The sequence below is a fragment of the Aethalodelphis obliquidens genome, unplaced genomic scaffold (genome assembly GCF_003676395.1).
Source record: "Aethalodelphis obliquidens isolate GAN/ISIS:26980383/991018 unplaced genomic scaffold, ASM367639v1 scaffold2, whole genome shotgun sequence".
In the NCBI taxonomy this organism is placed as follows: Eukaryota; Metazoa; Chordata; class Mammalia; order Artiodactyla; family Delphinidae; genus Aethalodelphis; species Aethalodelphis obliquidens.
Genome location: NW_020837946.1, coordinates 27,985,833 through 28,008,016, shown reverse-complemented (window position 1 = coordinate 28,008,016; position 22,184 = coordinate 27,985,833). Strand labels below are relative to the sequence as shown.

The window sequence follows — 22,184 nt, the reverse complement described above, 5'->3', positions numbered from 1 at the left end:
CTTTTTACATTTTCATGTTTATTATGTTAACATTCATGAAGCAAGGCACAGATTGATTTTTGGCGATAAGATCAGTTATAATATTTTTCTAGCTGCAAACATGGTTTTGTTTGCTGTGTCTATGCTAAGCCTTGAGTCTCTTAAATCCTATAGCAGAGTTTCACTACTTCTGGCATTTTGAAACTTGGAATTTTTCAGTTTTATCTTGTACACCAGATGCTAAGAAAAAGAAATACATAATAAATCTAAAATTTCTAGTTCTTTATTTACTAAAATTTTAAATGAACATAATAACATATGTTTCCCATTTTATAGAAGGGGCAACAAGGTGCCGAGCACTAAGTTATTCATCTAAGATTCTATTATGAATGTTCCTTTTCTTACCTAGGTCTTAAAATTCAGTCTTTAATCATACTAGAGAGAGTAAATACCTTTAAACTGATTCTTTCTTTTTTTTTTAAATCAAAATGTCTAGGAATATTTTGTTGGACATTTTGTGCTCCCTGCTTTGGTATTCACAGGCTGGCTAGGAGCATATAACCATTGACGGCCAGCACTGCTGGCTTGTGGAACACTCCATCACACTGCGTTCTAAGATTGTAGACTGTTAGACAAAGATGGGACCTTCGAGATCATCCTCTCAACCCCAACTTTCACAGAGGGGACACTGAGGCCCACAGAAAGTAAGATGTCCCAGGGACACTTCCCTATGCAATGTCTCATTTAATCCTCATTAAGGGCAGTAACAATTCAACTTGAGAACCATTTCAATGCTGTTTAACAAGGGATTCTGGAAACCACTCGTCTACCATCCATTAAGGTCACGACAGGTCCAAGATGCTGAAGACGGAAGGATGAATAAGATACAGTCCTTGCCCTAAAGAGGCTCACAGTCTATCATGATGAGCCTAAGAAAATAAGTCCAAAAAACTGCCTTGATAGAGGATGGAAACAGATTTGGTGGGGGAAGGAGGGAGGGGTCACTTGCCAGCAAAGGTGAGGGAGAGATTAAGAAGGCCTTCAAAGGGGGGTGCCCTCTGAGTTGAGTCTAGAAAACTTAGAAGGTATTTGCCTGGATGGCTTGGAAGAAATTAGGAAGAGTAAATCACCTTTTGGTTAGCAAGGGATTTTCAAGTTTATTATACAAAATGACTTTCCATAGGCAGTGTAGTGAGCAATGCAGTGGAGAAATAGCAAGCAATCTAGGGGATCTAGAGTCAGAGCTAGGTCCAAATCCTAATTCTGTCTCACACTAGCTATGTAATTTGGGGTAAGATTTCCCTGAACCACCCCCCAAGTCCACCCCAAGTCCACCCCAAGTCCTCTGGGCTAATCTGTTCTTCCTATTCTAGGAATTTCACTGTTACTGCTTTCCATTGCTTTTGTCTGGAACCTACACAGCTACTCTCTTTGCTTTCTGATGTAAATATGCATTTACCCTTCAAAACCATACTCTACTCTTCACTGTGTGCCCCAGCATTTCCATGCCACTCTTCCTCCCCTCATTCCTCCACTTAGTTACAAAGGCCTTTCAGTTCCTCCTTCAAGGTTTACCATTTTGATCTACAGGCCTGCCCACGGGCTGTTCCCATCGCTGGAGGGGTTACTCCCTCCTGGACTCTTTTGCCCATTGCATCAATGCCTAATCATCCTTCAGGGTCCAATCTAACATCAAGTGACAGACCTGTATTCTCTAAAGAGAGCCACAGCAATATCTCCTATCCCACGTGCTTTTTGGCAATGAGAACTTGCTACTTCCCCATCAAGAAGTGAGTTTATTTTTCCACTCCCATGAATTGGGGCAAAGCTTGTGATGTTTTGATCAGTACAGTGTGGCTGTGCCCATTGGCGGTGCAGCCTTTGACTGGCCTGGTGGCTTCCTCTTCCTGTCTCTTGGAGCTCTAAGCTGATTATATAGAAAGTCCAGGCTACTCTGCTGGAGGGAGAGACCACATGCTAGAGCACAGAGGCACCAGACATGTGAGGGAAGAAGCCATCTTGAATGACAGCCCAGTTGAGCTCTCCGATGATTCCAGCCCCAGTCAGTATCATAAGAGATTCCCAAGTGAGAATCTTCCAGCTGAGTCCAGTTAGCCCAGAACCATGAGAGATAATAAATTGTTTTCAGACACTAAATTTCAGAGTAGTTTGCCACACAGCAAACAATAATCAGGACTTACCACTTCCTTAGGGAAGCATTCTCTGGTGTCCCAGACTAGGTTAAATGTACTCATTTAAGGACAGAAGGGCCTTGGTTCAGAAGGGCACCAGCACTTCTGTAAGTTATACACGTCACATTTGTAATTACTAGTTTCGGTGCCAATAACCCCTTAGGCAGCAACTGTCAATTTTGTTCACCCATGGACCCCCCAAACACAGTTGCAGTTCAATAAATATTTGTTGAATAAATGAATTATTTTTGAGTGGGTATCTTTAGAAAGACGACATTGTTTTCTTTTCCCCCTTTTTCTTTTGTTGTTAGTACCTGACTTACATTCCTCTTACCACATGATGATTATCTCTAGCAATAAACAATAGAGGTACTGCTTTAACAACAGCCAAAAAAAATTAATCTTTAGTATAATAAATGAATTAACAGACCAATGTGAGAGATCCAGCCCTTTGCCTGTATTTTCACAGTACAAATTAAATAGCTAAAAAGAATTTGAGAGTTGCAGTGATTTATTCATTCCATAAACATTTACTGAAGCATCTACTGTGTTCTAGTGCACTAGTGATACGACAGTGAACAAGACAGACATAAACCCTACCCTTGTAGAACTTACATTCTAGTGAGCGCTTACTATTTAGACACTGCTCTAAATGCCTTCAATGTCTTACCTCATCTGTTAAGGTGTGGTGAGAAGGCTGATGTACTCCTCCACACTCTAGCAATCCGAGCCATCCCATCCCATCCCAAATCCCAACCCTCTATGAAGTCTTTCCTGAGACTCAATCCTTTCGGATCTCTCCCTTCCCCAAATATCTAAAGCATCACTAAACAAGTCAACTTTGCAGACTGTCTTTTTCCCTCAATTAGACGATAAGTTTCTCGAGGGCAAGTCCCATACCCATGTCTCTGTCACCCAACAAAGGCAGCAGGGTGTTCCTGCCTCTTGTCTTCCTCTTTCTAAAGCAGCCTCCACATCGTTTCTCTTAACCCTTCAGAGTCTTCCCAGTAAAACAGGGCTCAGCAAACATTTTCTTTTTTTTTTTTTTAATTTTGTTTTAAACTCTGGCAACCACTATCAGCAAACATTTTCTGTAAAGAACCAGTAATAAACAGTTTAGGCTTTGTGGGCCACACAGTCACTTTTGCAGCTACTCAGGTCTGCGGCTGTAGTGAGGTAAATAGCCACAGGCAACATGGAAATAAATGGACATGTCTGTGTTCTGATAAAGCTTTATTTACAAAACAGGCAGATAAACAAAATATGATATATCCATACAATGGAATATTACTCAGCCTTTGAGAGGAAGGAACTCCTGTCACATGCTACAACATGAATGACCCTCGAGGATATCATACTAAGTAAAATAAACCAGTTACAAAAAGAAATACTGCGTGATTCAGTGTATATTAAGAAGTCATAGTCATGGAAATAGAAAGGTAGAATGGGGGTTACCAGGGCTGGAGGGGAGGAGGGCAAAGGGAGTTATTGTTTAATGAGTATAGAGTTTCAGATCTGCAAGATGAAAAGTTCTGGAGATCTGTTTCACAGCAATGTGAATATAAACACTACTGACCTTAAAATGATTAGATGGTAAATTGTATGTTTTTTTACCACGACTTAAAACAAACAACCAAAAAACAAGCAGAGGGCCAGATTTTCCAGCGGGCTGTGGTTTGCCAATTCCTGGCCTAGAAGATCTAGTTCAGCCCCCTGAGGAGAGGAGGAGGAAGTCAGGAGTGACAACTTCGGGTCTCAGGAGGAAGAAAGGAACAGCAGCTCCACCAATTACCAGGAATGGGACTTCAGCAAGTCACTTACTAATCTCAGTTTTCTCATTTGCAAAATCAGCAAGTTAATAATACCTCTCTCCTAAAATAGTTGAGAGAACTAAATAGGACAATGCATGGCATGGTTCCCGGCACACGGTATAGCACATGAATGACAACAGCCTAAAAGCCCTCACCCGATGGGTTCCATCACCTTTCCTCTGTGACCTCATACTCTCCTTACCCCCTACCCTCCCTTCCACACCAGCCGCCCTGCCGGTTCTCCAACTTGCAGACATGTTTTCACCTCAGGGTCTTTGCATTGGTTCCCAATACCAACATGGTGAACTCTCTCTTTAAGTGACTGTTCATGTCACCTTCTCAATGAGGCCTCCCCTGACCACCCTATTTTAAATTATGACATGTGTCTCTGCCCTGGACTTCTGATCCCCTTTACTCTGTTTTTTATTTTTTTTAATAACCTTTTAATTTTAGAACAGTTTTAGATTTAAAGAATTATTGCAAAGACAGTACAATGAGCTCCTATATACCCCACAAACAGTTTCCTCCATGTAACAGCTTGCATTAATGTGATACATTTGTCACAATTAATGAAACAATATTGATACACTGTTGTTAACTAAAGTTCATACTTTGTTCAGATTTCCTCAGCTTTTCCCTAATATCCTTTTCCCGTTCAAGGATCCTATCCAGGATATCACACGGCATTTAGTTGTCAAGTCTCCTTAGCGTTCTCTCGGCTGTGACGGTTTCTCAGACTTTACTTGTTTTTGATGACTTTGACAGTTTTGAGGAGCGCTGGTCAGGTATTTTATAGACTGTCTCTCAACTGGGATTTGTTTAATGTTTTTCTCATGATAAGACTAGGGCTGTATATTTGGGGGAGAAAAACTACAGAGGTAAAGTGTCATTCTGATCTCATCATAACAAGAGTAGATACTATCAACATGACTTACTACTGCTCACGTTAACCTTGATCACCTGGCTGGACCCTTCTTCCTTATGCGTCTACCATCTTCTAACAAACCACTCAATTTACTTATTATTTAATGTCTAGTGTTTCTCTCACCTCACTAAAGTATAAGCTCCTCGAGGGCAGGAATCGATGCTTATTTTGTTCACTAATGTATCCCAAGTACATAGAGAATGCCTGACACACACACACAAAAGGCACTAGATAGATACACGCTGAATGAATACACTGTTACTCCTTTGCATGACATTCATCGCCCTTCATGACCTATCCACCTCTCCAGTTTGTCCTTCCTGACCAACATTCACCTTGCTGTTTTACTCCTCCATGCTTTGGCCCAAGCTGGGGAGCCTTCCGAATTGCTCAGGCTCCCAGAACACCGTGGGTTTGCCACAATGTACTGTAAATGATGAACAATTTCTCTCCATCCCACTCTATACTCCAAGCTACTTGACAGCAGACATGATGCCTTACTGACCCTCCTATATAATCTCTATGACTTCATCTTTTGGGGCACCATTTTCCAACCTTTCTCCTTTTGGAATTTATCTTTTCCCTAGGATGTATAGGCCTCAAATTCACTACAATACAAGGGTCTAATGCGAAGTTTAGTCTCCATAAATGAACACCTCTTACTAGCTTGCCTCATTTGGTTTTGAAATTAATTAATTAAAAAATAATAACAACATGGGCTTCCCTGGTGGCGCAGTGGTTAAGAATCTGCCTGCCAATGCAGGGGACATGGGTTTCATCCCTGGTCTGGGAAGATCCCACATGCCGCGGAGCAACTAAGCCGGTGCACCACAACTGCCGAGCCTGCACTCTAGAGCCTGCGAGCCACAGCTATTGAGCCTGTGTGCCGCAGCTACTGAAGCCCGCGTGCCTAGAGCCCGTGCTCCGCAACAAGTGAAGCCACCGCAATAAGAAGCCCGCACGCAGCAAAGAAGACCCAATGCAAAAGAAAAAAAAAAGACCCAATGCAGCCAAAAACAAAATAAACAAATTAAATAATAATAATAACAACATATTCAGACAGGTCAAAATATGAACAGGACTTTCCTCTGACAAAGTGAACTGAGTGAAATCACCATGTGGGTGCAGTGTGGTTTGCCTCTACACAAAAAGTGGAAATCAGGAGCTAATTAGAACTGTGTTCTAAATCTGGCTCAACCACACACGTGCTGGGTGGCCTCTGGCAAACCATTAAACCTCTGGGTATCTTACTCAGCTACCTGTATCCAACAACATTGCTAATATCAAATTGCTTCACATGTGGCTCATTCACCGGGTAGCTGTTCCAACACACCTTTAAAAAATGTAAACTGCTATATAATTATGGAGCCCTCCACTGGACCTCACCCATTCAAGAACCACCTGCTCCTGTCTTCCCCTGGAAAGATATGTCAGCCCAACAACAGCAAAGTCAGCAACCAACTATTTATAACACCCTACTTTTCAGCCAAACTCAATGATCTACAGACACTTTATTTTATTTTTATAAAGAATACCCTTTCTGTAAAAAGGATTATTTCCCCAATGTAACAGATTGAGAAACTGAGGCCCATTTGTCAGTGTTGTCATAAAAGCTCAATCCAAAGAATTCCATGCATGCATCAAAATGTTAACGGGATGCAGCATCAGTGCATTACTGTTTCCTAACAAGGAAATCTGCTGTTTACATGCTCATTAGGCAAGGCTAATTAGCAGGATGAATACAACAGTCCTTCCACACAGAAGTAGAAGCAGATATGAGTAATAATACCAGCCTGGCCCACACAGAGATGCCACTTTCTCCCAAGCTGGATGGTAAAAACGCTGACTTCCTCCCACTTGACTAAATGGCTGGTATTCAGAACGTAATGAGTGCTCAAGAGGGTGTCTGGGGCCTTGTAGTTTTAGAAGCAGCTGGACTACGGAGAAAAATGCAATACCAAAGACACCTAGGATAAACAGTTTCTGCCAATCATTTTCAAACATGAGAAACAAGGGTGATTATAAGAATGGTCAGCACAGGTGGCTCTCACACGGTCTTCACTTTGGTTAAGGCCACAGCTGACTATAAATTTTCTGAGAGTTACATAATGTAAAGGCTCCACCACAAGAGAATATGACCCTAGTAAAAATGCTCCTGGGTTATCAGGCTACAAGAGGTTACGCTTTGTCATGGTGCTTTGTCATAAAGACATGCTGTAATGTAAGCATGTTGATGGAGCACAGGCAAGCCAAGAGCAGCAGATAAGGAAATGGTGCCTCTGTGGACCTCATAAGAAGAGTTCAGGGGCTCTTTCAGAGGAGAAAGACAGCTAGAAACACAAATGGAATCCCATCTTCATAGGCCTGGAGGGAACATTAAATGGCTACATTTATCTAAGTTTCAATAAATGAGAAGTGTATTGCCAGGCAATACCTAAGGAACATATCATTTAGAAATATAATTTTACAGTGTTTTTCCCAGTTATGAAGGTAATAAACCCATAAAAACTCTGGAAAATACTGACAGATATGAAAAGAAAATAAAAATCAGTCATGATCTCAGAACGAAATAGTTAGGTGTGTTTTTATCTAATATTTAATTGGAATCAGATTATATACAGTACACAATTTGGGCACACTGTCTGTTTAAAGACCTGCTCAAAAAGCAAATACCAGTAATTATTAACCGTGAAAAGAAAAAAGAAATGTCTCAGAGTGTGCTGTGCCCACCGATACCTTACAGCCTGGCACAAGGCCCCACCTGACTGAACTCTCTTCCACCCTGTCCAGGGACCTCCTCTCTATACTGCCACTAGTGCACTGCAAAGCCCTGACCTGCCTCTAGCATGTCAACCGGCCCCTCCTCAAACCTTTCCTCCCCAGGTTTCATGGGCACCGCGCTCTCTGTTTTCCTCTCATTTCTACCCTCTCCTTCTCTGTTCCATCTTCCTCCTTTCCTTCCTGGTCTGCTCATCAAATAGGGGCATCACCTCAGCTCTCTTCTCTGACTACAGCCGCATGTACTCCTCGGGTCAGTTTAGCCCCATAATTACCTCCATGCTCACACCTCCCAAATTTCCACCTTCAGTCTCCATGGACTCTGGTCCCATGTCCCCAACTTTTTGTAGGACATTTCTATCTGGCTTATCATCTGGCAAAATGAAGCTCAACTTGTCTAAAGCCACACTCAGCTGTTCACTCAATAATTATTTGCTGACTGCTCACTATGGGTTGGGTGCTGTCTGAGGTACTGGGGAGACGGTAGCAAATAAAACCCTTCAATGCAGCTCCCACTGACAACAGGGCCCAACTCTCTAACCTGACACTCTAGGTCTTTCACAGTCTTGGACTAGCTTGCCTGTCCAACTTCCCGCTTCCCTTCCATAAGACATTCTTTTCCTCCAAACTGGGATGCTACTGCTCAAGTTTTAGGCTTTCCCAACTCCAAAACTTTGCTTACAGTTATCTCTGAGGTACCATCTCCCCACCTCTACCTACTGAAATTCTATCCACTCTTCAGGCTTACTTGCCGCCTCTTCCACAAGCTTTCTGTGATTCCTCACCCTAAAACGGTCAGCTCTTTCTTTAAATGTCCAGAGAATGGCTTTGGTACTGCCTCCACAACTTACACTGCCTGCTGCCTGTTCCTTCTGAAATGATGATGATAATTATATTATCTTATAATAATTATATTATCTTATATTATTATAATATAATATATTATATTATAATAACTACCAAAAGCATATTTTGTGCCAGGTGCATTGCTCAGTACTTTATATCTCTAAGCCTCACCATGTGTAAAGTGATGAGGAAACTGAGGCGAAACGATACCTAGTAACTTTCCTGAGGTCACATGCCTACCCTACTGGACTTACAGCAACTTGGGCACAGCGATTCTACCCCATTTCATTTTTACAACCCTCACTGGGCCTAACACAATGGCTAGTACACAATGGGTGCTCAGTAAATATGGGCTGAATGAACGACTGCATAAAGAGCATGTTTTCAAAGTACTGACGTCTGTAAATATAAACACCACTCTGCTTTTCTGGCCAAAGTATATTTGAATTCATTATAAGCTCGTTTAATAAAAATTTGACATGCTTTCCAAAACGTTATGTTGACTTGAGCTTTTAAATTTTTTCTTGGTTAGAAAAAGCTTCCAAGCTATTGAAACTGGGTTTAAAAATAACATGGCAAAGGTCAGGTAGCAAAGACCTCACTCAGACCTTTTATAGAAACAAAAGCGCCTATGCAGCGCTTGGGAATTATTTTGTGAACCACTCCAAATCCATAGCTTGGCTAGTCTAATTTTCCAGTGACTTAGAGCTCAAGCTCTTTTTAATACCAGAAAGGACATGTTCCTTTTGAAATACCCCCGGGCAATCAACCTAAGCATTTTTCAGTCCATCTCTGTGCTTACTGTTTGCCTCTTGCAAAAATCATTGAGACATTTGATGCCCCAAGATGTTTTCCCAGAAACCAACCTAAATATAAGTGTGGGGCTTCAAATCTCCAATTGCTCTGCTATTGAAGGCAGCAATGTCATTATGCCCCTGTGGCACCCACTGCGCTGGAAAGCCAAGACTTCTGATTGAGAAGCCCATTTTCATAAAACCACCAGCATTCCAAAATGTCCTGGTTTTAGGAGCAAAACAGACAGACACAAACTTCAGTTACTTAAGTGTCTAAAAATGCAGACTCAATGTTTTCCATTCCCCGTTACCTCCATGGCAGGAAACAGTGATTACAAAACAAACAAAAGAATCACTCAAATTACCTCCATCCTAGGACTGAGGTGAAGAAGTTGAAAAGTTCCATCATAAAAACCACGTGTGCTAGAGTCACCCTCCAACTGCAACAGGGAATAACGAGTACATGGAGGCGTCGTCTAAACCAGCTGGCGTGAGACCTCGTAATGGCCACCCCAAGGAGGAACACTGAGACCCAGCTATGCAAGATACCCAAAAAAGCTAAAGAAATAGCTTTTCAGATTAGCATCTTTAAAGATGTCATCAGCTCATATAACTATTTGACTTTATTGAGAATAATCGTCTTCACATGCATGGTTTATAGCATGGTTTATAAAGCACTTGATAAGCTTCTTGAAAAAAATTTGTAGTAATCTCAACAGAGACAGGTAAGTAAAGTAGCAGGATTATTTTAGAGATGATGAAACAGAGACCAAAATGACTCATCTACTGTCAGTCGAAGGCCCCATGGGGAAGAAAAAGAAATTCCCAGAATCCCTGTCAAATTACTGAGTCCACGTTCAATTACCTTTTAAACCACTTTAAATCACTCGGGGGGCCCTGACGCTAGAAGGACCATAAACAAGGAGTAAGGTGAATTCAATCCATGAGCCACCCAATTTTGAGGTTTTTTGATGGGACAGAGGTGTGGCAATGGGAAGAACACACATTTCTGACACCAAGAAAGGGTTCATGTCCCAGCACGGCCTTCTAAGCTGAATGACCTCCAGCAAGTCAGGCTGACTCAGGATGTCTTGGCCCTTCTTATCTGCAAAATGGAAATCCTTCCAACGTCTGTCTCCATCAGTGCACCTCTCCATTAGAGAGCTGTAATGCACAAATGCAGATAATATATGTGAAATTTTTGTAAAATCTAAAACAATTACTATTCCTATAAGAAGCTTGTTGATTTCTAACCACACAACCATTTATACTCAACAAGCGCTCACGGAGGATGGACCAAGTACCCAAACACTACGTTAGGTGATGGTACGGACACAAAACACAGCTTGTGCCCTCAAAGACCTTAATAGCTAGTGGGGAAACAATACAAAACCAAGTATAAAAAGTGCCTTAACAGAAGTATACAAAAGGTGTTATGGGAACATAAATAAGAGGTCATTACTAATCAAGGGACAATAAAAAGTCTTAAGTGACAGAACACAATTGAATGGCATAATAACATGTGTACAGAGATGACTTCAGTTGAAACAAACCAAAGACAAACGAAACGTACAAATAAAACCAATCAGACGTGCTCTAAAAATGATGCTGCTTCTGGCATGAAGCTGTCAACCTACAGGAATATCTCTAAAGGTCCCACCAAAGCCTGGGCTCAAAGTGAACTAACAAACAATTGCACAAATGGGAGGCATAAGTGTAGAGGGCTTCCTCACAAGCTGCCCAAGTCTATCCAACCCACAGAATCTATCCGACCCACAGAAACATCCCTGGCCAGCAGAAGCATTTGCTGGGTGGCTGAGATGTCATGAGAAATGAATCCTTGCCTCACTTCCCGTTGACTTTAATTCCTTGGGTCACCGCAGCTGATTACCAGAAGGGAGAATACTCACCACTTTAACCTTCAAAGCAACAACCAGCTTATGGGTTAGCACACATTCACAAAACTGGTTCCTCTGGGCATTTAGGGTGAACGTACATGAGAAGTAGTTAACTGATCTTTTTTCTTTCCTGGCTACACTTGAACCTGCTAAAGAATGAGGCTGGGTCTTTGTTGAATGGCACCCAGAGAGTACCAGACCCATGATAAGGTCTAAGCAGAAGGTGACTCACTTCTTATTTGAAAGGACAGACGTACCCAGGGGTGATGGACTGCACCCACGACCCCTCCCTCCCTTTTGGACTCAATCTGTGACAATGACCTTGACCTTGGTTGGCTACCAAGCAGCCTCTTACCAATTCCGTCAGGAAACAAGCAAGCCTGCCAAAAGCAGACAAAACATTGTCTTTGACCCTCAAAGATAAGGACAAGGCAAGGTAAAACAAGAGGACGAGTCTTTGTTATTTTACTATGTACTACATGAAGGCCAGAAAACTCTCTGCCCATCACACAGGACAAAGGAAAAGTTTACTAAGTATGAAGAGGAAGAACAGTAAGAACTACGTTTTCATCCACAAATCTGGGTTTAAATTTCTTTTACTGTGGACTATTATCATTGGTACTAAATGGATTTTTACAAAACAAGACAGCAACGTGTAAACATTCTGAAGTTGAATTCTGGAGCTCTGATTGGTCTTATTTCTGTGACTGTTTTGATCTGACATTAGGATGATAGGCTTATGGTAGCTGGGACTCAAATAGTTTGCCCTGCATCAGAGACAACTACTGTTATACTAAACCCTTCATCAGAGACAACTACTGTTATATTAAACCTTTCAAAAATGCCCTATAGAGGACTCCTTCAGCGTGGATGGACATATGTTAAATGTGGAATGGTGTATTTAGTGAAACGTTTAAAAACAAAATAGAGTTCTTACAACTCCTACACCAAGACCAAGATTTAAGAGTCATCACTAACATTTATTGAGCACTTCCTAAAATCATTATGTGAAGCCCTTTATCTTCATTATGTTGTTAAATCCTCACAACAACCTTATCGGAGAGCTGCTATTATTATTACCATTTTACAGATAAGGAAATTGAGATCTAAAGAAATGCAGTACCTTGTCCAAGGTAATATGGCCAGTAAGCGAGTGGAAACAAACCTCTAAAATGCACATACTGTCCTGTATAACAATTAACTGCAAACTAATTACCCTGAGATAATACAGCTAGAATTTTACATACAAGGTGCTTTGAGTTTTAGTGTCAAACTTCAGCAACTTTAATATTTATTTTTTAAATCCTTCTGTTTGTTAATCCCACAACTCAGAAAGTTAATCGCTAAATACCCAGGGAAATAGTTTATACTTAATTTACAAAAAAAAAAATCACCTCTGTACTATTTCTGTGTCATTGTAAATTCTCCAAGGGAATAGTGGATGGTAGGTGTCTGAACAAACAGAATAAAAGGCTGTTCTCTAACTAAATAGCTAACCTCAATTCTCTCAGTGACCTTGGACATATTGCTTGGAATGTCTGCAAGAGTATAGTAACTGACTCCATTTAGGCTAAACAAGTGCTTTTGCAAATGTTTACATAGTCCTAATTGCCCAAACCTTTTACTAATGTTTCCCAAAGACATCATTTTTCATTTAGCCAATAAATAGAAACACTTGTAAAAATGTTTGCTTAAAAAAAAAAAAACAAACCCTGCAAATAAGTGTTTCTGTCAAAAGAATTAAAAGGAATATTTTCAAATTAGATGTGACTATAGATAATTCCAACATGCTTTGACTATTAAGGCATGTCCAAATAAACTGCCTCCTTCTGAAACCAACTTAACTTTTTTGGGGGACAGCGGGTGGATAGGGGACAAATATCAATGTATATGGGACTCAAGCGAAATTACAAAGTTGACCCACAGTCTTCAGTCTTGTTTCTTAAGTGTACTAAAATATGATATGCCCAAGTTTTATATGATCACACTACAGTGAAAATATAGACATCATATCTAACCTCTCAGTGAAAGTTAATTACTTTTGGACCACAAGATCTGGAATTAGAAGACCTGAACTGCCCATGCACTACTACTAGATGTGTGATTCCAGGCATGTCATTTGAACCTGAATTCTAGTTATTTCAATGCAGGTCAAATAAGAATCCCTGTCCTACCTTCCCCGAAGGTTGTTCTGGAATGTAAATCAAATGACATAACGTAGTGTTTTGTGAACTCAAAGGCAGGGTACAGGATGCCAACGGGGGTCATCCGGGGTCATCCGTATGGTACCAGGGAAAGGATCACCACAGTCTCTTTGATTTCCTCCCATTATAAACCAACAAACTGGTGGAGAGAGTGGTGACAGCAGTCAGTTTAGGAAGCTCTGAGATAAGGTTTTAATTAACTCAAGGGTTCCTCCTGCACTGTTCAGGCAAAATGAGTTGCTGCACATCGGGCTTTCTGGTAGTCTTAGAGTGGAAGGATTCAGTAGTGCAAGATTCAGGGTGATTCAAAAGGAATGTCTCTTCTCAAAGAAGAAAAAACAAAGAAGTAAAATACTCCCTTGTCTCCCAAGTTCCTGTACAGGTAGGATACTCTGTCCCTCCTCCTTTCCTCTTCCAAGTTTCTTAAAGAGGTTTTTTTTTTATGCTTTCTGACTCCATTCATTCCTCCCTGCAGAAGCACTGATTCTGCCCCAGGTGAAACTGCACAGGCAGAGGTCACCAACACTTTCCTTTTGGCTAAACCCAGGAGGTTTTTCACTCCACCTCTGACTGACCTCTCAGCAGGATCTGACCTACTCAACACCCACTCTTTGCATTGCTCTCATGAAAGCACTGATGTAAGTCTCTTCTGGAATTTCTCCTTTATCTCTGGATGCTCCCTCTGGTACCCTGTATGAGCCCCCTTCCTATGCCCACATCATAATGTAGGTGTTCCTCCGTTTTCCCCATAACCCTCTTAATTAGTTCCTCTTCCACCTGGGTGATCTTCTCCATCCCCATGGCTTCGGCAGCAGTCCATGTGACAGATGAGAAACATTGTTATCCTGAGCTCTAGACCCACATGCAACTGCCTTTCAGACATCCCCTAACTCCTAACATGCACAAAACCAAACTCCTCATCTTACCCTCAACCTGCCCCTCCTCCTGGCATTCTCCATATAGTGAAGGATATCATCATCCTTGACCCTGCTGGCTCCCTCCCCCACAAATCACTCCAAATCGGCAAGTCATGCTAATTCTACCTCTGTGAGATCTGCCAAATTTATCCATTGCTCTCCTTCTTTATGGCCTTAGTTCAGACACTACCATCCAGTTTCCTCCCTTTAGTCTTTCCCTCCACTAATCCATTCGCCACACTGCAGTTCAGAGAGGGCTTTCTAAAATTAAAACCCTGTTCTCTTCTGGATAAATCATATACTCCTTAACACTGCCTATAAGAGCTCAAGTCCACTTACTTTCCTGGGCTTACCTCTTAAATCTCCATCGTCTCTACCCCGCACCCCAAAACACAAAGGCACACAACTTGGCTAATTCTCATTCAGCCTTCAGGTCTTTGCTGAGGTATCACTTCTTCCCTGACCTCCCACGTCCATTTTGAACATCCCTCTTGTGTGTTCCCATAGCACACTGATTTCCTCAATTATAATGCTTTTCACTCTGTGTAAAACTAGCCTGCTTACTTGTGTGTCTCCCCCACTAGACTGTAACCTTCATGAAGGCAAGGATTGTGCCTGTTTTCTTCAAGATTGTATTGCTGGTTCCAAGTACAAGAGGTATGTGCCACGGCACAAAATAAGTGCTCAATTCTTACTTGTTTAATTAACAAACCAATGAATCTCTGAGGTTGGAAGAGAAGTTGTTCTGGAAAAGTTCATGGGAAAAGATCAATTAGCTAATTTCCTGGAGCATAAAAACTGCTGGTTACCTTTCCAATGTTTTCTAACCTATAATATATGTTCCTTGTTCTATGAAAATCTACATTTATAATCACATCTATAGACTACAAGGTAAAATGGATATTTAGCAATTTCCCAGTTAGATAAATGTCCACAAGTAAACTGGATAATGCAGAACAGGGCAGCTTCAGTTTGTACTGAATTATAAATTGGTTACACTAATCACGGTAACTAGACAAATCTCTCCCATACTCATAAATGTGGCATATAATCGGGGAATCCAATTTAAAACACATAACTCAAATTGACAGTTAATGAGTGTATGAAAAACAAACAAAATGTTAATGAAAATAGCATGCCTGACATCTCAATACAATGGCCTCTATATTTTGACTTTGGTTTTTGCTCATAATTCATGTTGCCATTAACATTAATTACCCTCATGGTCCAAATAAACTTCATACCTTACTGTCAATATGAAGGTGAACTATGTAGGCTTGTTATTGCTGTCTGGTGATACCTACAGTAGCCAATGAAACAGAGCAAACACAATGCATGGAATTTACTACTGGTGGTTATTCTTATCACACTCTCACTCATTACTCAATTCTCTGCATTAGCTTGCCCCAGAAACTCCAAGCTAGCATACAGTTCCGCTACTTATGAACCATATATAAAATCCACTCTAAAAGAAAAAGGAAAAAGAAAAAAAGCAATTCCTTTCTAGATATCCCTCCACAGGGTTTCTTTTGAAGGGTTAACACTCCCCATGAAGAAAATCAGCATTTGGCTAACAGCCAGTGGAGCAACAGACACTTTCCATACTTTTCTACAGGTGTTGGAGGAGAGTGTAAAGTGAAAATAGAAAAAGGAGCTAGTAGGAAAAAAAAGAAGGAGTAGCAGTGGTCTGGGGCTCCTGCAAACTGTCTAGAGATGGAGAATGCTAAAAATTCTGCCCAAATGGTCTAACCTTTTCAGGTTTCTATTAAAATCAGGTCTTCTGAAACCAGTAATTAACGTAGTACCCCTCTACCTGCCTGTTTCTTAAATTTGTAAATGTATGACGTGACTTCAAGTATTACGGGAAGGCTGCATACATGATTAAACTGGAATAGAGTATATTAAGTATCTGATAAGTATTCAATAAATATTAGCTTTGGATGTTTTTTAATGCAGCAGTTACCGGCCTACATCCAGTTTGGTTTTCCTAGTAATAACATGCAGAGGGCTTTTTCTTTTTCTTTTTTGCTAATGGTTATATATCCATCACAGTTCTTTGTTTTCCACTTATATAATTAACCTGAGTCCATAGCCCAAAGCCTAAAATCCATCAATCTATGAGAAAACAAAGACAACGAAAGCTCAACCATGAGCTTCCTTTTTCTATCATTTCAGTATGATATTCAGCCATCCTTCCACCACCAAGCTTTCACTGATTACCCTTATCGAGAAATAAGTTATCCAACTTTATTTCAATCTTTCCAACCATATTTATCATATCCTATCTTCTAGTCTTTCTTTAAAACATCACTTCCTGCCATATATTAAGTTATTTATGGATTTTTATATTCTCTATTATTTGACTGGACAATGTCTTAGATTCATTGTATTCCCCACAACATAGAGTTTTAACAGCTTTTAAAATAATGTTTATTGATTATTATGGTTATATACAATTACTATATACTTATTGTTAAACATTTTGAAAATACAGAAAGTATAAAAGGGAAAATAAACAATGCCTATTCATCCTCCAATGAGAAAAAAGCACTGCCCCATTTTGGCCCTTTCAGTCCCTTTCCTTATGTAGGTAGATCTTTCTGGTTTTTTAAACATAGTTGAGAGTTGACTGCACATACAGTTCTCTAGCCTATCTCCCCCCATTTAGCAAAAATTGATAAATACCTTTCCACACTGTTAAAACTCTTCATAAACATCCTTTTACAAATCTGTATAAAACCATGACTTTTGATGATAGCATAATTTATTTAAACTGTTCCCCTCTTGTTGGGCATTTAGACTATTGCCAATATCTGACTTTTCTAACCAAAGCCATATTAAGCACTTGTGAACATTAACTTTTAAAATATTTCTCATAAGTTCCTTTGGACAGACTGCTAGGAGTGGAACTACTGGATCGAGGAGTGGACACATTTAGTGAGACTTTTCGTACATTCAGCCAATGAGTTTTTCAGAAAGCTTTCACATCTGCGCACCCCTCACAGCATCTAAGAGTGTCTGCTCCACTACCCACTACCTGATGTGGAGAATTAGAATTTTTTTAAATCTATGTAAATTTGAGAGCTGGAAAAATGGTCCCTTGCTGTTGTTTCAATTTCATTTCTTTGATTAATGGAAAGAGAATGCATTTTCATGTGACTGTTAGCCATTCAGTTTTCTCTTGTATGGGTAGTCTGTTCCTGTCATATTAGTTTTCTTTTGCCATGTAACAAATTCCCACAAGCTTAGTACCTCAAAACAACACCCATTTCTTTTTTTTTTTTATAAATTTATTTATTTTATTTAATTTATTTTTGGCTGCATTGGGTCTTCGTTGCCGCACATGGGCATTCTCTAGTTGCGGCGAGTCGGGGCTACTGTTCGTTGAAGAACGCCCATTTCTTACTTCTCAATTCTGAAGGTCAGAGTCTGGGTGGGGTTGTATGGGTTCTCTGCTCAGGCTCTCTTTCACAAGGCAGAAATCAAGGCGTTGGCTAGGCTGTGTTCTTAACTAAAGGTTCTGGTAAAGAATCCAGTTCTGAGCTCATTCAGTTTGTTGACCCTCGGTCTGAGGTTCCAGTTTCCACACTGGGTCACCCTCAGCAATTCTAGGGCTCCCGCATTTCTCAAGGCTGTCCCCATGCCTTCTCAAGTGTCACCTCCACCTTCAAAACAGCAACAGCATGTTCAGTTCTTCTCAGGCTTCAGATCTCCCTGATTTCCCCAGCCAGAGAATGCTCTCCTCTTTTACAGGCCTCTTTGATTAGATTTGGCCCACCAGCTAATTTCCCCATTTTAAATTCAACTGTGCCATATAAAGAAACATGATCAAGGAAGTGATACTGCATCATATTTACGGGTTCTGGGGATGAGGGTATGCAATCTTGGTGGAGGGGCATTTTCAGAACTGTGCTTGCCATAGGGTATTAGATGTTGTTTCTTATCATTTGTTTGTGCTCTTTATGATGTCTTAATTTCATGAATTTACCAAGTAAGTGAATCTTACTGATGACTGCCAGAAATTGCATTTTCACAATGGCAAAGACAACTAAGGACAACAACTAAGGACAACAACGATTCTGAACACAGTCGGCCCTCCGTACCCTTGGGTTCCACATCCGCAAATTTAACCAACCACAGACTGAAAATATTTCGGGGAAAAAAACTCCAGAAAGCTCCAAAAAGCAAAACTTGAATTTTGCTGGGCACTGGGCAACTATTTACATAGAATTTACAATTCTTGACATACAATTTACATTATATGAGGTATTATAAGTAATCTAGAGATGATTTAAATTATACCAGGGGATGTACGTAGCAGAGGTTATATGCAAGCACTACGCCATTTTATAAGGGACTTGATCATTGTTGAATTTTGGTATCTGTGGGGGGTCTTGGAACAAATTCTCCTATGATTGTATATGACTTTGCTAACATTGGTATTTTAAAAAGATTTAATTGTGGGGAAAAGTACATTACATAAAATTCACTATCTTAACTATTTTTAAGTGTACAGTTCCAAACTATTAAGTACATTCATATTGTTGTGCGACTAATCTCTAGAATGCTTCCTCTTGCAAAACGGAAATTCTATACCCATTTAACAACTCTCCATTTCGCCCCTCCCCCAGCTCCTGGCAACCACCATTTTACTTTCAACATTGGTATATCTTTATTTTATGTATTTATTAACAAACATGTATATCTCAATTACTACATGCACTGTTCTAAGAACTTTAAAAATATTAACTCATTTAATCATCATAACAACCCTATGAAATCAGTACTGTTATTATTTCCATACTACAGATTAAGAAATATAGCAAATAAACTGCCCAAGGTTACACAATAGGAAGTGACCAAGCAGGAATTCAAACCCAGAATGGCTTTATAGTTCTTGATATGAACCATTACATTGTGAAAATACTCACTGAAAGACAAACTCATCAGGCATTAATATTATCTCCTTGATGTGCATGACTTTAAAACACTTTTCTATGAGCAATTTAATCTAATATTCTTCTAGTAACTAAAAGTTAGACTATGTGACCAAGGTGACACATGCCTACCGACCTTTTAGCCCAATTTTGGTTAAGGCATTTGTTTTTGAAGTTAATGAAACAAAATTTGCCTTATATCTTAAGGTGTGCCAATTATAATTTATGTGTGGTATTTTATAATAAAGTATCTTATGAATGAATACAAATCATAATTCACTATGACTACTGAAATTATAATATTAAAGGAAAAAAACCCAGGTATTTCTCTTTTCCAAGAAGACAAAAACTTCCAAGTTAGTTTACAACAGCATAGCTCAATCTCAGTTTAACCTAGTAAATTCAAATCTGTCCTGCTTTGCAAGCTATAACTCTAGACCAGTCTCAATTTGTCATTCATTTGTATATCTCAGTAGTAACACTTTATTTGAGGAGTGGGTCTGAAATGTCCTTATCTCGATCTTTTAGCTTAGTAATCCTTTCATGGAAGACCAAATCATGCTTGTCATCAGTCACATAGTGTCATTTACTGTATATTAAAAATGAACAAGGTCAACAGATGGAACAGTCGTTGTAGTCTGAAAGCCCCAGTTAGATGTGAGTTAAAAGCTCTGCTGAGGCTTGGTTTCTAAGACCCAGGAGGGGCGACGGGGTACTAAAAACAACACACAGAACGGGACCAGCTATTTCAACTGCTTTCTACTTATATACCTGATTCATAAAAATAAACAGACAACGCATCATACAGTCTCCCCTCACCTATTATCCACTGCACTGCTGTGCAGTTTCCAGGATGAAATAGAAACCAGAGCATGGAAGAAACAGCAAAATCACCGCTACGCCAGGGAGCTTCTCGGATACTCACAATGCTGTCATCCCCACACCCTTCCCGCAGTGGCCAGTCCGGCAGCACAGAAGCAGGCAGATGCTCACCTGGCCTCCGGCTACTTCTCCCCCTTCACCTGCGGGGCCTGCAGCCTACTTCTGGCTGTGGTTCGGCTTTGGCAGCCAGCTCTCCTCACGGTCACGGCCCGTTCGGCCACCGACCATTCCGGCCCGGCTCTCTGTTTACAAGCGCTTCTTGCGGTCCCACATTTAAATGCTTCCTTCCAGCAGCTCAGGAAGCGAGACTCGGACACACAAGGTTCCAGGCCGCAAGGACTCGTCTTTCCTGCCTTAGGGACCCAGCGCCACTCAGGGCCTGCCCGCACCCTCCTGGCCTCCTTATCTCTTTGTTTTCCTACGCACAGTTTTCATCACACACTTTTTGAAAACAATGGTATGTGCCGCAGAGTCTCCTCACTGCTCCTCCCAACGCACAGATGGATGTTTGCAATTGGAAAATTTCACTTGAAACATGCCAGGGACCAGACTTGTTATTTAGCAGCTCCCTTGGCTAAGAGAATTAGAAAGAGAAGTTCTTTCTGAAAATAGAACTATTAGAACCTAGAGATTGCTTCACATTTCAGGTTTGGAGCTGCGATGAAAATCAATTTTCACTCCCCTTTCATGGTGTAGCCAGCAGGTTGAAAGAGGGTGGTTTTGAGAGGAGGTCTTAACCCCCATTCGGATTCCCAGCAAAACAGAAAGTGTGTGTGTGTGTGTGTGTGTACGCGCACTGGTGGGCAACCTGAGTGCTCCTTTGTGAGACACTCCAACCCACCCCACAGTGACTTTGGCCACGTTGCAAGAGGATAGGGTGGTCTTGATCTCGGAGAGACAGCAGTGAATGGTCCTAAAGAGAGATCCTAGTTCCCTGCCCAGGAATTGAACCTGGGTAGCCTGGATGAAAACCAGGAATCCTAGCCAATAGACGTTGGGGGTGGCGGGCAGGGAGGGGAGGAGGGCTGTGCGCAACTTTTTGCTAAGATGAATCCCACTGCAGAAGCCTGTGGGTGTATGTCCACACTTATTATGGGGTGGCGCCCCCTCCCTTTTTGACCCTCAAGGAGCCTTTCTGCACATGCGCAGACAGGGAAGTGTTCCTTGACCTCAGGAGTGGTCGTCTTATCTCTTTACTTTAGCAGAGCTCAGCTTCTGCCACTACCTTTGCCCTTGGAGTGAGAACAAAGTTTCAATTTTACTCCACTTGACAAACACCAGCTGTCCAGCCCAAGGGCCCATCTGTCTCCTACCTCAGTCTGGCTGGAAGACCTTCCTTGAAGTCTCCTGCTTTATTCTCCATCATAGCACACTTAGCCATTTTCTCAATTTATAATTACCCATTTTTAAAATTTACCTGTTCTACTGGCTTCTCCACTCCCACTCCAGCCTCACCTATAAACTCCCTGAGGGCAGAAACCACCACATAATAAGCACAAAGCACAGTGTGTAATGTATATATGTTTGAATGAATGAATGAAGAAATGGACACACACAAAAAAATTGTCAAAGGAGGCCAGAGAAACAGCACGATAAGATTCGAAAAATCTGATTCCTGCACTCCCTTAAAGATTAATAAGAGAATCTTTAACCATTGAATTTTTTAAAATATCTCTTTTGGTTGATGTTTAGAGTTTAAATGTTTGTTTGAAAACTTATACTGCAATTCGAGATACATCTCTTGTTCCTTAAACATGCAGTGTTCTCTTTTGCCTCAGGACTTTTGACACTGGGTTTCCTCTGATGAGAGCTGTCACCCCTGCCCCATCCCTTTAGCCTGGCCAACTTCTTGCTTTTTAAGAAGCAAGTGGCATCACACCTCTCCTGGAAATCTCTGACAGAGAAACCGGATCCTTTAAACATGCCCAGAGGAACTCACATGTTCCTCTATAAATGCACTCATCACATTGTGCCAAATTCATCTATATACTCATTAGTCTTCCCAGGCCACTGATTCTCAA

The 22,184-nt window shown here is 40.9% G+C and overlaps 1 protein-coding gene across 5 annotated transcripts in view; it reads right to left on the bottom strand.

The window, feature by feature from the left end:
* The window catches only part of PLEKHM3 (pleckstrin homology domain containing M3), a 183,636-nt gene extending 163,211 nt beyond the window's left edge, over window positions 1–20,425 (bottom strand). For 3 of the 5 annotated variants that reach the window (XM_027122803.1, XM_027122832.1, XM_027122823.1), the window contains exon 1: window positions 20,275–20,425. The gene's annotated coding sequence lies outside the window, so the exon portion shown is untranslated. The other 2 variants (XM_027122817.1, XM_027122812.1) reach the window with 2 other exon arrangements.
* Between the last annotated feature and the right edge of the window lie 1,759 nt (window positions 20,426–22,184).